The sequence below is a fragment of the Thalia democratica genome, chromosome 6 (assembly GCF_965202585.1).
Source record: "Thalia democratica chromosome 6, ktThaDemo2.hap1.1, whole genome shotgun sequence".
Taxonomy (NCBI): Eukaryota; Metazoa; Chordata; class Thaliacea; order Salpida; family Salpidae; genus Thalia; species Thalia democratica.
In genome coordinates, this window is record NC_139170.1 from 34,850,354 (window position 1) to 34,868,353 (window position 18,000).

The 18,000-nt window shown below is 30.6% G+C and overlaps 5 non-coding genes across 5 annotated transcripts; 3 read left to right on the plus strand and 2 right to left on the minus strand.

Annotated features, from left to right (window-relative positions):
- The first annotated feature begins 111 nt into the window (after positions 1-111).
- Trnaq-uug (transfer RNA glutamine (anticodon UUG)) lies at positions 112-183 on the plus strand. The gene has a single exon. It is a non-coding gene; the product is annotated as a tRNA-Gln (tRNA).
- Positions 184-13,462: 13,279 nt separating this feature from the next.
- Trnal-aag (transfer RNA leucine (anticodon AAG)) lies at positions 13,463-13,544 on the plus strand. Its single transcript has one exon. It is a non-coding gene; the product is annotated as a tRNA-Leu (tRNA).
- Positions 13,545-14,627: 1,083 nt separating this feature from the next.
- On the plus strand, positions 14,628-14,699 carry Trnah-gug (transfer RNA histidin (anticodon GUG)). The gene has a single exon. It is a non-coding gene; the product is annotated as a tRNA-His (tRNA).
- An 814-nt stretch (positions 14,700-15,513) lies between these two features.
- On the minus strand, positions 15,514-15,585 carry Trnaa-ugc (transfer RNA alanine (anticodon UGC)). The gene has a single exon. It is a non-coding gene; the product is annotated as a tRNA-Ala (tRNA).
- An 869-nt stretch (positions 15,586-16,454) lies between these two features.
- Trnav-aac (transfer RNA valine (anticodon AAC)) lies at positions 16,455-16,527 on the minus strand. Its single transcript has one exon. It is a non-coding gene; the product is annotated as a tRNA-Val (tRNA).
- Between the last annotated feature and the right edge of the window lie 1,473 nt (positions 16,528-18,000).

The following is an 18,000-nucleotide window of genomic DNA, read 5'->3' on the forward strand; positions in this document are numbered from 1 at the left end:
AGGGTTGTTATTAACACAAGCTGCAGTTTATACTTGAATGCTTCATGAGTAAAGGTATTTAGCTAGCATGAGTATGTGATTATATACGTACTATATTAATTATAACTAAGTGGTCCCGTGGTGTAATGGTTATCACACTGGACTTTGAATCCAGTAATCCGAGCTCAAGTCTCGGCGGGACCTCTTTTCTTAATAGTTTTTTTTTATTTTGGTTTCGTAAGAACTTTTTTTTATATGTGCTCTTTTGTATCTTATTACTTTTCGTTACAATTCAAGCACCTTCTAATACAAAGTTTCGTGTATTGAGTAGTAAAAAAGTTTCTTCTTTATACAAACTTTGTATTTAGGTCTCTAATTAAAATTACTTATAAGCAAATAAGCATGCTGTATACTCAGTAAAAGTTTTGTAATTAGTTAACTTTATAAAAAGATTATAGTACAGTGAAACTAATTTAATATTTTAATAAACATTTTTACCTAAAAAAATACTTGCTAACATTTTTTTTTTGTTGAAAGTACTTTGGAGAAAATTATTATTATAAATAACTTTCATAATTAAATTACAAATACCAACAATTACTGAAAAGTTTAAAGAAAAGTTTAAATGTTCTAAAGTTTTATTTGAAAAAAAAGTACCTTTTTAAAAGAATAACTTATGATTGCTGAATTTTAAAGTTATCCACTACTTTTTTTTATTTTACTACAATAAACAGTAGATAAAATTTTGCAAAAGTTATTTTTGTAGAAAAATGTAAACTTAACTATAACATAAAACTTAACACTGTAAGTATTACAATTTCATAATTTTAAACAAAGTATTAGGAAAAAATTAAATAGAGATTTTCAGTAATATACAATGAACTTTTTGAAGCTTTAAAAATAAAATGACTAACAAGTAACTTAGAAATGTGCTACATGTTAAATAAATTTCCTTTAAGGTTTTATGTAGTTAAAATTATTTTTTTAAACTTGAATAAAATTATAAAACGTTTTGAATGTTGAAAACTGCTTGTAAATTATACAAATAAATTGAGTTCACAAATTAAAAAAAAACTTACTTTACACTTTAAAAGTTTGTATTATAATGCATATGATCTAATCTTGAATGCTGTATAAAACAACAGTCAATCATGTTAAGGTAAACAAGATGATATGTAAAGTTTACTTTATATTCGCTATATTTTGAAATCAATCGCAAATCAGGATGGCCGAGTGGTCTAAGGCGCCTCTCAAGTGAAATGCTTCATCGCTGTGCGGTGCTGAGTGTTCTGGTCCACAATTGTGGGCGTGGGTTCGAATCCCACTTCTGACACATCTTTTGCGCTTTTGTTAAGTCAATGTGTACGATTACTTAATTGTTATCTTTGAAACTTTCTGAAAACTTCAAGTTATGTTTAAATATGTCTTATTATTTTAGCTTAAATAAGTTTGCTTTTATGAGCTATTTTTTCTTCGCTCTGATTACAAGTTTTGTAGATTGTTTACCAAACTTAATTTGAAATGCTTTTTTGTAATGGCTTTGTTGTTGCTAATAATAATATTAGCTAAATGAAACATTTTGAAACATAACCACTTGGACATGGAATTTAAAGCTAGGAAGAAAAATATAACACAATGTAAGTTAAAATTTTTGCTTTTTTATTAAAAAATATTTGAATAATAAAACTAGATCATAATCAAGTAATTTTGAACTTTTAACATGTACAAATACAGTACATTTTAGTGTTATAAAATTTATATCAATACAACAAAATTAAAATAATTATGATTTGTGTTTAAACTTTTGTTTAACACATGTAATTCGTACTAGTATTTATATTTGTACATGAGTTAGATAATTGTTTTTTATAATATTAGTTTATTTTCTTACAACTTTAATCATTTATTAAACTTTTCATTCTCTAAATGTGGTACTGAAAAGTTTAAACTAAATAAGTTTCTGAAACTTTTATAAACTTGATTAAAAACAAAATAGACAATTTTTATAAAAGTTTTTTTTTTATTATTCATGCACCTTAAACTATTTTTTATAAATAGATATACAAAATCATTATACAAAAGAACGAACTACTTAGCAAATACTTGGAAGTTTTATTACTGTTCAAAGTTTACAAAAACTTAAATATATGAAAATTGTATAGCTGCTTACAAAATGATAAATTTAGCTACCAATCATTTATATTTACTTAAGTAATGTGTTAGTTTATCTAAAGCTTAAAAGTTAATTAAGAACAGTTATTTACTAATATCCAATTAGCATGTAAAAATGTTTGATATTATCAATAGCAATATGAAAAAAGCATAAAAAAATTCAATATAACAATACTTTAAAAGGAAGTCAAATTTATTGTTTGTTGAGGTATTCAAATCATACAGAACTTTAATTTATTGTAAAAATAAATAATTTAAACTTATACATTGCTGCTAGAAACTGTGAGATACAAAACAAACCAATTACATAAAAAAAATTGCGTTCAAATATTGAAAAACGTTCTTAAAATGACAAGAAATTCAAGTCTTTGTTAATTTATATGAAATTAAATTATAACTGGTTGTGTTTTATTTTTCAAACCTTTTAACAGTTCAGAATTATCAGCTAGCAACTACATTTAATATTATTTTGAATATTTTGCACAATATAGCACAATTTTGAAAATATTGTAAATTTTTAAAAAATGTTAAAGAAAATATTATATTTGTAAACATTTGCAACAGTTACATTGTTAGCAATTTAATACTTCTGTAAACTTTAGTACAATAAGTTAGAACAAGTTGCAACTGCTTAAAGTGTTTTTTTTTAATTATTTCAAAAAGTTACAGAGCTTAAGAATAGCTTTTTGAAACATGTATGTTTGAAATTTAAACTTTTTTATTTTGTGTGTTTTTGTAAGCTATAGTATTTTGACAAATATCACCTTATTATACAATTATATCTATATTTAACTGCTTAGTTTTGTTTATGATAGTTAAAGCCATGAAATGACTAAAATGATATGTCTTATTGTAAAAAAAGTTAATATATACAAAACTAACATAATCATAATCAGTTTAATGAAAACAGACAGTTTGTTCTGAACTTGGTTTTTTAGTTGCTATCATTAAAATAAAAATACTGCTTGTGTACTATATATTTGTGTATGAAATCCACTTAATAAACAACATATAACTGCATTTATTTTAAATTTAGACTCAACAGTGACTCATAGAATATTTGATTATCATATCATAGGTGCGGCCAAAGTTTTGAACAAACCTCTTAAGTTAGTTTAAAAATTTATTTGTTACCAGAACAGTATAGAATAAAGTATTTATGGGACAGATTGGTTTAAAGAGTCAAGGGTTGAACACAAATGTTTTAAAATGTATAGATGCTAAATGAGTGAAACTTTTGTTTGCATAAATGGAAAATTATGAAAACTTTTGCTTTTGATTTCAACTTTTCATTGCAATACTTTTAATTTGGTCTGTTTCAATGTATATTTTTTAATAGATGTTTCTTGTCAAAAATATTATTTTTAAAGCAAATTAAACAAGTTTGTTCAAAACTTTTTTCACCCTTGTCTATGTTAGTAAAATAAAATGTTGTATGAGACACTGTTCAGATTAAACAAAATACTTTTTACTTGGTAATTCCGATGAAAAGCTAAGTTATTATAAATAAAATAAGTTTAGTAAAGGAAGTTATCATGCTTACAACTTAACTAATCAAATAAATAAATAATAAAAGGATTAAGTGTTTTTTTTACAAAAGCTAATAATTTTTTTTTACTTTAAAAACTTTTTAGATACATCAAAACTGGTAAAGTCAACTTATTAAAATAGTCTTTTTATTTTGAGTTTTTTTGTAAGCTATAGTGTTAACAAATATCACAATTAAAGATTATTTATTAAATCAAGAGCCTAATTGTAAATTTTTATACGAAAACTTTTTGTTTTTAAATTAAAAAAAAAATTTTTTTGGCTAAAAAGTAGTTCGCGGGCCGCAGTTTGCCGACCCCTGTCTTAAACACAATGCTTGTGGTTACACAATTATTAGAAATTAAAAAAATAGATGTAGTACTTAGCAACAGTACATTGGTTAATAAATTTAATTGTACAACTTTCGGATATGTACAGTACTTCATATAATGGTGAAATACATTTCATTAAAAAAAAAAGACTGTGTTTAAAAGTTAATAAGCTTTACAAATCAATGAATAAAGCTTTGAACATGGTTGTATATACAAATCACTTCAAATTTTCTTACAACTTAATTAACTTTTGAGGCATATTGTTATAAACTAAGTTACTAAACCAAGCTGTTAGTTACTACTTTAGTTGAAGAGTATTTAGTAAAATTTTAAAACTTTAAGATTGATATACCAAATCATAGTACCAGTTATTAAGTTTAAAATATGTTAAATTTTATTAATTGTGAAGCTATTACATTACATGCTTTATATTAATACAAATTGTTATTTTCGTTTAAGTTTTGTTTGTAATATCAAGAATTTACATAACCCAAACAAGCTAAACAACTCTAAAGAAAGCTATTTGTTTACTTTACCTAACTTTATGTTACTTATACCAGAGTAAATTGAAAGTTTTTTAAAAAGAAAACAACACTAAACTATAAACTTTTATGTGTTTTATACAAATGTCACTCTTCACAGGACCTTGCAACCAATTTTATGGCAAAATTATTGCAATTGGATGGAGCTCTAAATAAAGTATGTAATCAGTCTCAAGGTTAGTTTTTTTCTAATTTGTAACATATTTGTTTAGTATGAAACCTAATGATAAATTTAAAATTTATCTATTTTGCTTAAACTTCAATGTGTCAGAAATCTTTGTCTTAAACAAATATTTATTTAAATACAACGTATACATACAATACACATTAAACTTTTCCCATATGCAAGCTATTTTTATACTTATAAAAAATTGTATTTAAAATTTTCATTGAAAACATCAGGAAGGAATTTGTTGCTAAGAAATAACTTCTGTGAAGTGCAGACTATATTAAAAGACAATATTTTTTTAGTAACACTTAACAGTAATTAATAAACTTGATTTAACTTTTGTTAATAAACCTTCTTGTGCTTACAAATAACTGTCAGTAACTTTGTTGATAAATATAATTAAAAGTAGACTGAAATAGTATTCCTTAGATCTATCAAAATGGATGAGTGTCAGAATGACACAGCGACAAAATGACACGGTGCGTCACTTTGGCACGGTGCGTCACTTTGACACGGAGAGTCACTTTGGCACGGCGAAAAAATGACACGGTGCATCACTTTGGCACAGCGACAAAATGACACGGTGGGTCACTCTAGCACGGTGCGTCACTTTGGAACGGAGAGTCACTTTGGCACGGCGACAAAATGACATGGTGCGTCAATTTGGCACAGCGACAAAATGACACGGTGCGTCACCTTGGCACGGTGCGTCACTTTGGCACGGAGGGTCACTTTGGCACGGCGACAAAATGACACGGTGCGTCACTTTGGCACAGCGACAAAATGACACGGTTCGTCACTTTGGGCACATAGGGTCACTTTGACACAGCGACAAAACGACACGGTGCGTCACTTTGGTACGGAGGGTCACTTTGGCACAGCGACAAAATGACACGATGCGTCACTTTGGCACGGAGGGTCACTTTGGCACAGCGACAAAACGACACGGTGCGTCACTTTGGCACAGAGGGTCACTTTGGCACAGCGACAAAACGACACGGTGCGTCACTTTGGCACGGAGGATCACTTTGGCACAGCGGCAAAATGACACGGTGCGTCAGTTTGGCACAGCGACAAAATGACACGGTACGTCACTTTGACACAGCGACAAAATGACACGGTGCGTCACTATAGCATGGATAAAAAAACTTATAAGCAAAACTAAACTTTTTCAGTAATATAACTTTTAATTGTAAAACTTTGATAGTAATCAGTTAAACAAATGATTAATTATATTTTTTCCAAACTATAGTAGGTTGATACATTTGAAACTATATATGATGCAACAATGCTTTAAAATTTAAGTCCAAGTATAAAAACATAAATATTCCTAAGTTTTACTTTTTACGTTTCACAACTTTTCATATTTATGTAATGAATAAAATTTAGTACTTTTTGTTAATCGTTTAATTAATTATTAAATAAATATATCTTTCTTGGTTGAGTTTATTCACAAACTAATTACAAGAATGATAAAGTCTGTAACACAAAACATAACTAAAACTAGGTAAATACTTCTACATCTCCCCCCAGATTTTATCTACTAAGGAGATAAAACGGCAAATTTACCTAGCAAAACAAAATTTTTTTTTAAACACTTTGTTACAACTTAAACGCATTTTTCAGGTCTAAAATTCAACGAAATAAAACTCAAAAAGACAAAAAAATTTCAAAAATAACGATTAACTTAGTTCACTAATAAATGATTTGTTAAAACAAACTACAACTTAAACAAACAAACTGTAACAAAAAAAAATTGAGACTTAATCTTTACTTTTCTTCACACAGTTGCTGAATACAAGCATTTAAAAACTTAATTGCTTCACCGATTCGAACTTTTCAGCTTTGAAGAACGAAACCACACGTCATTCATCTAATCATTTTGAAACTTCCAAACAGTTCGAATTTTTGAAAGTCAATCTCTGCGTCCTCATCCAAGATCACTTTAAACAGATGGCTGTTAGACTAGTCTGCTGCAAAGTCAACTACAAACTTTAGGACGTCACCATTGGACTTAAACTCATTCATTAGTTAGACCATAAAACATTAATTTACAGTGAACATTCCAACTTGACAATAAATGAATATCAGAAACATCGGTGGCACGAAGCTTTTGAAAAGCATCGTAAAGTCTTACACGGAAACGCTGCAAATAATCCGATAATTTCACACACTCATCCCGGACACATTGTTGTTCGCAGTAAACTTTGGCTGTCTGTTTGCTTTTCTGTAGAAAATATAAGTCAAGAAAATATAGATCAAAGCAAATCCGAGCCATTCCAGTTCAACATCAATTTCGAAGAAAACCATTAGTACAGAAGAAAATTACACAATGCTTCACAAAAAGAATCTTCCTTCTATAAAAACATAGAACGTTAAAACTTTTCTTGACATCTTTTTCTCAACGTTACAGAAAAGACAAACTTTTACAGTGGTATGTTTGTCTTTCTCAGATAAGGGATACTACTTAGAGATATGCAAACAGGAGGGGTAAATCTTCTCAGAAACTTACGATTTTGAGCAGTTTAGCGACCTGATCCATCAACTTTGACAACACATTGATGGCAGTCCTTCACTTCCACCACCACTCCACTATTCCCCCACTTGCTACGAAAGTTACCTGTTCGATTTAGTATCACGACATGATCACCGCAATTCAGTGGTGGCAACGATTTTGTGTTCTCACTTATATTTTCCAGAGATTTAACAAAACAAATACTGAGAGATTCTTCCTTTTTATTCCAAACGTCACGCCAAATTTTTGAGATCTGCGGGTTATTGTAGGTCAAAACACTCTTTCTGACGTAAGGTAATGACTTCTTTAAATTTTGTTGCGATCCAGTGTGTAAAAGTACGTTTTTCTGTCCCCGTACCCCCTTTTTCTTCTTCGCGTTTTTCCGCTCGAACATATTTTTTCTACGACCTCGGCTGCAAAGGCCATCAAAGTTTTGTGCATACAAACCACCAACTAGAAGTGCATTTGACTTATCAGCATAATTTTGATGACTTTGATAAACTTTTTTACGGGACTTTATCCAGCATTTTTTGCAGGCAAGACACTCAATATACCTCATATTTTTACTGCTCCAAACAAATTTATCAGTTGATTTATTACATATGCTACAAGTTGTTTTACCACTTGGTTTTTGTGTGGTTTTCTTTAAGGATTTGCGCACATTTGGTGTGTACAGTCCACCAACAAGAAGTGCATTTGACTCATCAGCATAGTTTTGGTGACTTTGATTAATTTTTTTACAGGACTTTAACCAGCATTTTTTACAGGCAGAACACTCAATATACCTCATATTTTTACTGCTCCAAACAAATTTATCAGTTAATTTATTACATGTGTCACAAGTTACTTTACCACTTGGTTTTTGTGCGGTTTTCTTTGAGGATTTGTATGAGAAAACTGAAGCTGTAACAGCGGGTTTTGACATTGCACCACGTGCCATCTCTTTTCCTTCAATAAAACCGATTGTCTCATTGACATTTTTCTCATCTAGATTTTCCCATCCTAGCACCTCTTTACGGATATCCTCATCGGCTAAACCTGTTACCATGACATCTTTTAGGATTATGTCTGTAAAATCTATCATTTGATTACAGCCATCCTTTGGGCATTTACATGTGTACGAGCATGTACTGACTTTTCCCTTTAAACGGGCAGCAAATGATCTAGTGTTTTCAGTCAAACCCTGTCTTGCACTAAGAAAGTCTGATCGTCGTACAACAACTGAAACAGGAATAACTGCAAGCTGCTTGATCATCCTTAAAAGCTCTTGCTCACTTAAATTTACTACATCTTTATGTCCCTTCAGAATAGCATCGCCTAAATCTTCCTCACAGCACTGGTACAGTTGACGGCGTTTTTCCACATCTGACATCTCCATGCTATCTTTAAAGATAGTCCACTTTTGTACAAATATGTTCCAACCCTCTTCGTTGCAGTCTGTCCCTATTCGAGGACGGTCCATCTTTGGAAGCTTTGGTTTTGAAGAATTTGCATTAATGTGTACATTGTTGTGAATGATAAGCAAAGAGGCAACTACAGAAGCATCGACGTCTGGTGTTTCATATGTGCAACTCTCAAGAGGGCATTTAATCACAGGCATTGTTGATTCTATTCAGCTTGACTTTATCATAAATAAATATATCTTTCTTGGTTGAGTTTATTCACAAACTAATTACAAGAATGATAAAGTCTGTAACACAAAACATAACTAAAACTAGGTAAATACTTCTACAATTATTATCAGGAATTTTTACAAAAAATAACTAAGATTTAACTTAATACAGAGTTATTTCGTTGTAAGAATAAGTCATGCGTGTTTTAACTCTAGTTTTTGAAATTACAGAGTTTAGCTGCTTTTGTAGTATCTAGCCAGTTATATTAAATATGTTTAATATTTTAACCTAGTAGTTCGTTTAAACATAAAAGCTTTGTTATTACTGTTTTTTAAACGACAAAAGGTTATCGCACGAAAAGTTATACCAATGAACATTTCAGTTATCGAGTCGTAAATCACATGCTTTAACAATCTATTACGCGCAGTTAAAAATAATTTTTTTTAATGTTAAGTCCTAAATTTCCAAAAACATACAAAAAAATATTCAACAAAAGTTAATAAATTAGGATGTTTACTTAAAACTCTGTATTGAAATTGTATAATAAACTTATCTAAAAGCAAATAATTAAAATAAACGGTCCTGGAGCCTAAATTTATGAAAAAGTTAAAAATAGTATTATGAACAGTTGAGAGAAAATTAAGAGTCTGATGCAACCATTCATGCGCATTTATAAATTTATCACTTTTAATAAAATTAAGGGCTAGAGGTTATACAACTTGAGTCCTAATAAATCAAAATTAGTTTTTCTTAAAAGTAGTGTATTAAATATTAAGTTTATCGTCAATTTAGTTAATTCTAATAAAGTTAATACTACAAGTCTTTTCAATTTTTACAAAACTTTGTAGCCTAAAATATAAAGAACTAAACTTAGAGTATGACAGATATTATAGTATTTTTCTGCATTTAAGGAATTAAATAGCATTTATACTATTAGTTTTAGTATTATAAAAGTAAGAAAAATTGTACTTTGTTAAAGCAAGTCTACAATAGTCTATTAAAAGTGTGTAATAGTGGTTTATTGAGTTTTATTTAAAGAGATGCTTGATGTAGGGAATGTTGTGCTAAAAAAACTAATTTGTTTGCGGTTATTTGTACTTATACTTTTATCTATGCAGTTTTAGTGCTTAGGTGCACAATTTAATTTGCGAAAGAGCATTATACTTCTACTTCTAAGTGCACGATATATGTTGCAACTAACAAAAGTCGCATAGAGGCGCAAAATTTCGATCTTTTAAGTCAAGTGCACAATTATTTTTTGAAGATTTTGCTACTAACGTAAATCGTCAGTGAACGCAGTATTTTAGTTTAAAATTGTAACCTATTAAGTCAAAAGAGCGCAAGTATCACTTTTTTTAAGCATAAAATCGAAAAATAAGAACCGTATTAGAATTTAGAATTACAACAGCATAAAAGTTGTTTTTGATAACGTCTGAGTTTTAGTTTATAAAACAAATTTCCTCTGAGTTTACACCTACTAGTTTATTGTTTTAATGTGCTGAATGATTGATCTAAAATGTAGATTGTATTTTTTAAATCAAAATTATGCTGAAGTTTAAAAAAAATGTTTATATGAGTTTTTATCTTTTTAGTCGTAAAATGGCAATTCATTTTTTAATTTTTATTACTCGTTTCAAGTTCAAATACAAAACTGTGTTTAAGTTTTTCCATTCGAAAGAAATCAAAAATAAATTCCCTTTAACTTTGGCAGTCGTATTTTGTTAAAAAAGTTGCTGCTTTTGCATCGTTGTGAACTTTGTTTGATACAAATAATTATTTGTCGTTTATTATGCACAGCTTTTAAGCACACCTTACACCTTGCTACTGCTTAAAAATGAGTATGTTGTTTATAAGTACAACGATGGACAATAGAAGGTATAAACATTACGTGTTTCACTTTATTTTATGAAGTCACAATCAAAAATTCCTGCAACCTTTGTTTTTAAAGTTAATCAATGTGATTGTTGCTGATTCTACAAAACCGGTTAGAAGACAAGAAACCAAAAAGTTTCCTAGAAAAACAAGATCGTCGTCCATACCAATGAAGATTGAAGTTTCACAACAAATCGTTCCCCCCCTTATTAACCACCGTGTCATTTTGTCGCTGTGCTAAAGTGACCCTCCGTGCCAAAGTGACGCACCGTGTCGTTTTGTCGCTGTGCCAAAGTGACCCTCCGTGTCAAAGTGACGCACTGTGTCGTTTTGTCGCTGTGCCAAAGTGACCCTCTGTGCCAAAGTGACGCACTGTGTCGTTTTGTCGCTGTGCCAAAGTGACCCTCCGTGCCAAAGTGACGCACCGTGTCGTTTTGTCGCTGTGCCAAAGTAACGCACCGTGTCGTTTTGTCGCTGTGCCAAAGTGACCCTCTGTGCTAAAGTGACGCACCGTGTCGTTTTGTCGCTGTGCCAAAGTGACGCACCGTGCCAGAGTGACCCACCATGTCATTTTGTCGCTGTGCCAAAGTAACGCACCGTGTCATTTTGTCGCCGTGTCAAAGTGACCCTCTGTGCCAAAGTGACAAACCGTGCCAAACTGACGCACCGTGTCGTTTTGTCGCTGTGCCAAAGTGACGCACCGTGTCTATTTGACGACCGTGTCATTTTGTCGCTGTGTCATTCTGACCCGCTCCCATCAAAATAACTACTGTTAGTGTGCTGAAAAAGAAAATAAAATACGACCATGACGGTACTCGAACCCGCAAACCCTCAATTCGAATCGGGTGCCATATCCATTAGGCCACAAGGCCAGCCGATCATAATGGTATATTTGCGTTTATAAATGCACACTTACGCACTGCTTAGCTCAAAAGCTGCTTTCACTTACTTTCTAACACTCTGAGCGCTAACACATCGGCCGTCTACGCTTTAACGATTATGCGTTTGCTGTCTACCAGCTGCTTCAAGCGCTTTCAAGTAGCATAAAAATTTTTACGATTGTAAACGCTGCTCTTCAAGCGCGCGCCCTGAGCCAACGACTGTCAAAACGAGCATTTTTTACGGTTGGCTGGTTTCGCACAGGCCATTGTCGAAAGTGATTTTTTGCAGTTATTTTGTGCACGTTTGCAATCGATTGCTACAATTTTGATTGAACTTATTTTACTTACTAGCAATTTGATCACGTTTTTGTGAATAATATTTATGGCTTGCTTAGTTTTAGTACTTAAAATTTGTTATAGCTTTAACAAACTACATGTGTGTAATAATTTTCGACTTTAAAGAAAAATTTGTTTAATAACAAACTTAAAAAACTATAAATGTAAATTATAAATCAATACGGAAATACGTATTTAATTTGTAAGCATATGATACTTACTTTTAAATAAAGTAGAAGTTTGTTATTTACTACAAAAGTATATTATCTAGCGAAAACAAAAAAAATCTTGGCATTTAAACTTTTTTAATGAGATTATGTTTTATTTATTACTTTGAGTTTTAGTATAGAAATATTATAGTTTACCAATGAACTACGTAAATACGGTTGTAACTAATTATTAACGAAAACTGTTTTTTTTGTTTAATTTGTTACATTTTATTATTAAATATTTACAATATTTGCTAAGTTACTTGAATCAAACTTATAACTTTAAATATTTGCGATGTTTACTTTGTAAGTCTTTTAAGTTTATTATATTTCAAATGACTTTAAAGTTTTAACTCAATTTAAAATAAAGTACTAAGCTAAAAAGAAATAATGGAAAATATTTTGATATACTTAAACTTTCCGTTTAATTTAAAAGTGTCAACAAAAACAGGTAAACAATTGTTTAACCTGGTAAATACCTTTTTTGATTACAACCACACATCCATATAGTAAAAACTTTTTAAAGCAGCATATTAAAAACAGCAACATAACAATTTTAGAAGCAGAATACATAAGAAATAGATTTTAATTAAATAACAACATCGAGTATCGGTGCAAACAAAAAGCTAATTAACTGTCGCAAAAAATTAAAATAATTTAATAAATAATATTGTCTTACATCAAAGCTTATCTATAAGACTAATGTCACGATAAAAAAAAATTAAGTTTTGCATAGGATCAACAGCAAGTACATATAAAAGTACCGGAATCAAAACTAATAATCAAAATAACAACTAAACAACAGTTAAAGCTTTTAAATAATAACTAAACTGAATTAAACTGTTCTGGTGTGCATCTCGATAACCGAAAGGGTTTTATTGTTCACCAGGTCCTTGGAACAAACTTTTTGAGCGTGATTTTTTTGTTGTTCAATAAACAGTAGTCAAAATTGTATGTGTATTATTATTATGTTATACTGATTCACAAGTTTAATTATATTTAAATTTTGTTTTAATGTAACATCACAAAATAGAAAATTTTTTACTACATTACATAAAACTTATATATTTTATTTTGACAAGCTAATAGAGAAAACACCTTTAAACAACCTATTATTTAACTTACAGACAAGTACAGCAAAATGTTTCAAAGCAACGCGTTGATTATTGCGTCACAAAAACGTAATAATTAACTTATTCAAATATTTGAACCGTAATATGCCCTCGAATCCAAGCGTCTGCGTAGCGCAATGGATAGCGCGCTGGACTTTTAATCCAGAGGTTCCGGGTTCGAGTCTCACCGGGGATGTGTCAGAGGTAGCAGGGCCAAGCGGTCTAAGGCGCTGGATTAAGGCTCCAGTCTCTTCGGAGGCGTGGGTTCGAATCCCACTGCTGCCACTCTTTTTAGAATTAATTAGCCGATGATTTTATAAGTGCTTTACCTAGTAGATAGATTGTTTACGTTAATACCAGTAAGTTATTTTGTTATGCAAAAGCTATATTAGAAAATATTAATTAAAACTAAGTGTTTAAAAAAAGGTAGAATGTAAATTGGTTTAGGAAAAACGAGCTTTCACAAAATGAACCTGTAAAAAAAAGATGATAAAACCTAAAAAATAAGCTACTTATTACTATCGTTATAAGTAATACAGATTTTAAGATTTTTTTTTGCTTTTTCTGTTAATATTATGTGAAAATAAATTTTGTTTAGTTTAACTATTTAAGAGATTTAGTATTGAATAAAAATCAAGCTTTTAGTTTTGCTAAAAGCTTAGACATTCTCAGACTTGTGTAAAATTTTGTAAAAATCAGGCTAGCTCATATTAGTTTGAATTTTTTTTTTTAATTCAGGCTGTTTTATTATTTTTACTGAAAGAGTTGCTGAATTTTCAATAATTTAATCTAATTTGATTTTTGCTTATTTTAACTAAATAAGCATTAACATCTATAAAAAAAGTTAAATAAAAGTTCTTAATAATGAACAATTGTTCTAAGTTCAACTTAGTATAGTTTATGAAACAAAAAATAAAAGACGCTTAAAATATTTGGTTCTAGGACCTGGTGCACGAAAAACCTTTCGGTTATCGAGCTGCTCGATTCGAGCACACCATAATTACCTTTTAAAGTCTTGTTTAGGACTTAACTTGAAATATACTTGGTTTTTAAACTTTGTTTAAACATTCAATTGAAATTCCATTTTAAATTAAGTTCTAAAATATTAATAACTTAATAAACATCAATGCTTGCATACAATAGTGAAAAGTACTACAAGGAAGTTAGTTTATAGTATATTATTAACTTTCTACTGGAATAACTCAATTAAGCAAGCAAGTAGCTATTATATTTTTTAAGATGCATATTCCGTTTTGAGTATATAAGCGCTAATAGTGAGAATTACAAACAGCAGAGTGGCGCAGCGGAAGCGTGCTGGGCCCATAACCCAGAGGTCGATGGATCGAAACCATCCCCTGCTACTTTCTCGCTGTAATCGTATAGTGGTTAGTACTTCACGTTGTGGCCGTGACAACCCAGGTTCGAATCCTGGTTACAGCAATTTTTTTTAACTTCTTATTAGCAATATTGTATAATTTATGTTAAATTAGTTATAGTTATGATTTTATTTGATCAAAACTACGTTAAATTATTTTGTTTAAGAATTTCAGAGAACATATCATTTACTTCTTTAAAACTCTGCATTAAACATACCAGCTACACAAACTATATTTAATATTACTTTAACTGTTTATCAAAAAATAACTGTAAACCTAAGTCCAAATATCATATTCCTTTAAATTTTGTAAGCTAACGCATAAGTAAACTAATTCTAAGTTCGAAAAAGGATTAACTAGATAATAAAAAAATTATGTTGCAAATAGTTTGATAACTAACTAAAATAAAAAAGTTTTTATAAGTATTTAATAGTTATTGAAGTTAATTAACTCGATAGTTAATTTTATTAGCAACAGTCAAAATTGTAATTACAGATTAAGCTAGATATTGACAGGGTTTTAAAAATCTCTGAAACCCTTGAAAATTATTGAAAAACATATTTAATGTAGCTTTATACTATCTTTTCAGTGTTGTTATACTTTCTAAGAAAAATTTTAAACCTTGAGTTTTTTTTTATACTAAAAACAAATCAAATATTTGTTTTTTAATAACCTGGAAGAAATTTACCAAAAACCATTGGCAACCCTGTATTGAACAGCTTATAATAAACAGATATTAAGTTTATAATCTATTAAAAAATAAGTTATTTAATAAAATTAAATCTCATTGAATAAAGAAGTAACTTAAAATCAGTTTTTATATTGAAACCTTAATACAAACTAAAAGTTTCACATTATGACATAATAAATAAAATATGTGGAGACGCCGGGGATCGAACCCGGGGCCTCAAACATGCAAAGCTTGCGCTCTACCACTGAGCTACGTCCCCACTTGTAGACCTACAGTTTGTAATAACTATGTACTTAAAGATTTTTCGTATGTTTGATAGTAAAGCTGCATCGGTTGTGAATGTCCTCACTTTTGTACGTTTATACAGTACTTTTAGACGAGAAAATTGTAACTTCAAAGTAACCTCTAGCTTGAATGAGAATTATAAGAATATGTTAGAACTTTTTTAAATTAATACTGCATTTGCACTAAACTGCTGTGAAACAAAAATGTTTAAAAAGGAACGAAGCGTTAACAGAATAAAAATAAATATAAACTTTTCAGTAACAAATTGAGTTTATAAAATTATCTCATGCGTTGCATGTAAGTAATTTATTAATAATATATTTAATTTCACGCAATACTGTAAGCAGAAGTTGTAATAAACGCTTTAAAGAATATCGAAGATACAACTTGAAGCCCTTAGCATTAAAATTAAACATTAATTAAACTCATGTTCATGTAAAGTAATGAAAACTGATAATTTAAAAACATTGTTCAGAAAAAAAGATCGATAGACAGATTATTTTCGATCAATTGCTACGTTTTTTATTTATTTTCGTCTTGTTTTTTTTGAAAGTCTTGTTTTCAAAAGTAAGTCACTTTTGGTAGAAAGTTGTTATATATTTAGTTTTGAATATTAATATTTGTATCAGTGTCATAATAATGATCAGCTTAAAATTAAAATTCCGATCAAAAGTGACTACCTGTTGAGAAAATAATTGTTTTTTAAAGCTTGATATCTGTTCAAAGGCAATGCTCCCATTAAGTGCTATGTCCAATTTTAAAATAAAATTAAGTTCTAAAGTATTGTTCCCTACATAAAAGATTACCGTTTTAGTAGTTGAGATACCTGAGTTTCAATAAAAATGATTCCGCCCGGGCTCGAACCGGGGACCTTTCGCGTGTTGGGCGAACGTGATAACCGCTACACTACGGAAACTTGTGGTGCCATGCAGTCTTATGCGTTAATATACTACATGTGCAAATGTTTTTACCAGTCATATGTTTAGTATGGGAACGGGTCACTTTTGCACGAGCGTCACTTTTGCACGGCGTTAATTTTGCACGCAGGGTCACTTTTGCACGGCGACTCTTTTGCACGGAGGGTCACTCTAGCACGAGGGGACACTTTTGCACGGCGACACTTTTGCACGGAGGGTCACTTTTTCACGAGGGCACACTTTTGCACGGCGACTCTTTTGCACGGAGGGTCACTTTTGCACGAAGGGACACTTTTGCACGATGGGACACTTTTGCACGGCGTCAATTTTGCACGAGGAGATAAAACTTTTGCACGACTTACATTTGTAAAGCGACTTTTTTGCAAAGCGTCACATTCGCACGGCGTTATATTTTCACGGATATACTTATAAACTGCAAAAATTTTAAACAATCAGACAATTTTGAACGAAGCTTCACTTTTGCACGCTTCTTATTTTTATTTTCTCAAGTAAAAATTTAAATGCTTTTTTTTAGACAACGTAAATAATATTCGCTTTTATACGCAAGTAGTTTTGAATAAATAAAATGTGGTAGTTTTTTAATGAAATTTTAATGTAAAGTTTTTATTTCAAGTTTTACGTAGAACAATATAATAACTAGTGATGTACCGGACCCACAATTTCGGGTCCGGCCGGACCCGGATCCGGACTTTTTTTTCAAATCAGAATCCGGCCGGAACCGGATCCGGACTTTTTTTTCAAATTAGAATCCGGCCGGAACCGGATCCGGACTTTTTTTTCAAATTAGAATCCGGCCGAAACCGGATCCGGACTTTTTTTTCAAATTAGAGTCCGGCCGGAACCGGATCCGGACTTTTTTTTCAAATTAGAATCCGGCCGGATCCGGATCCGGACTTTTTTTTCAAATTAGAATCCGGCCGGAACCGGATCCGGACTTTTTTTTCAAATTAGAGTCCGGCCGGAACCGGATCCGGACTTTTTTTTCAAATTAGAATCCGGCCGGATCCGGATATCATACAAAAACGGCAATATCCGGCCGGACCCGGACCCGGATAGTGAGTTCGGTACATCACTAGAATAAACTAGAATGAGTCAGAATGAGGTTTTAAAAAACTAAAAAAAAAAAAAACTTTAATTTAATAATAAGTAGAACAGCTAGCCACAAGGTTTACAAATTTAGGTGTTATTTACAATTAAAAATCTGGAATCAAGTTCTTGAACATAGTACACTAGAAAATTACAAAGTATTGAAAACTTGATCAGCTCAAACTCATTCAAAATCTAAAAGAAAACTAGCCTATGTTTTTATAAAAAACTAAACTAGCCTGAGGCAGTCAAAGATTTTATAAAATTCTTAAAAATTTTCAAACTAGCAGGGTTGCCACTGTTCAAGTCCATGAAACTAGCTAAAGTGAGTATAAACAAGCCTGAGTCAGAATGAGGTTTTTAAA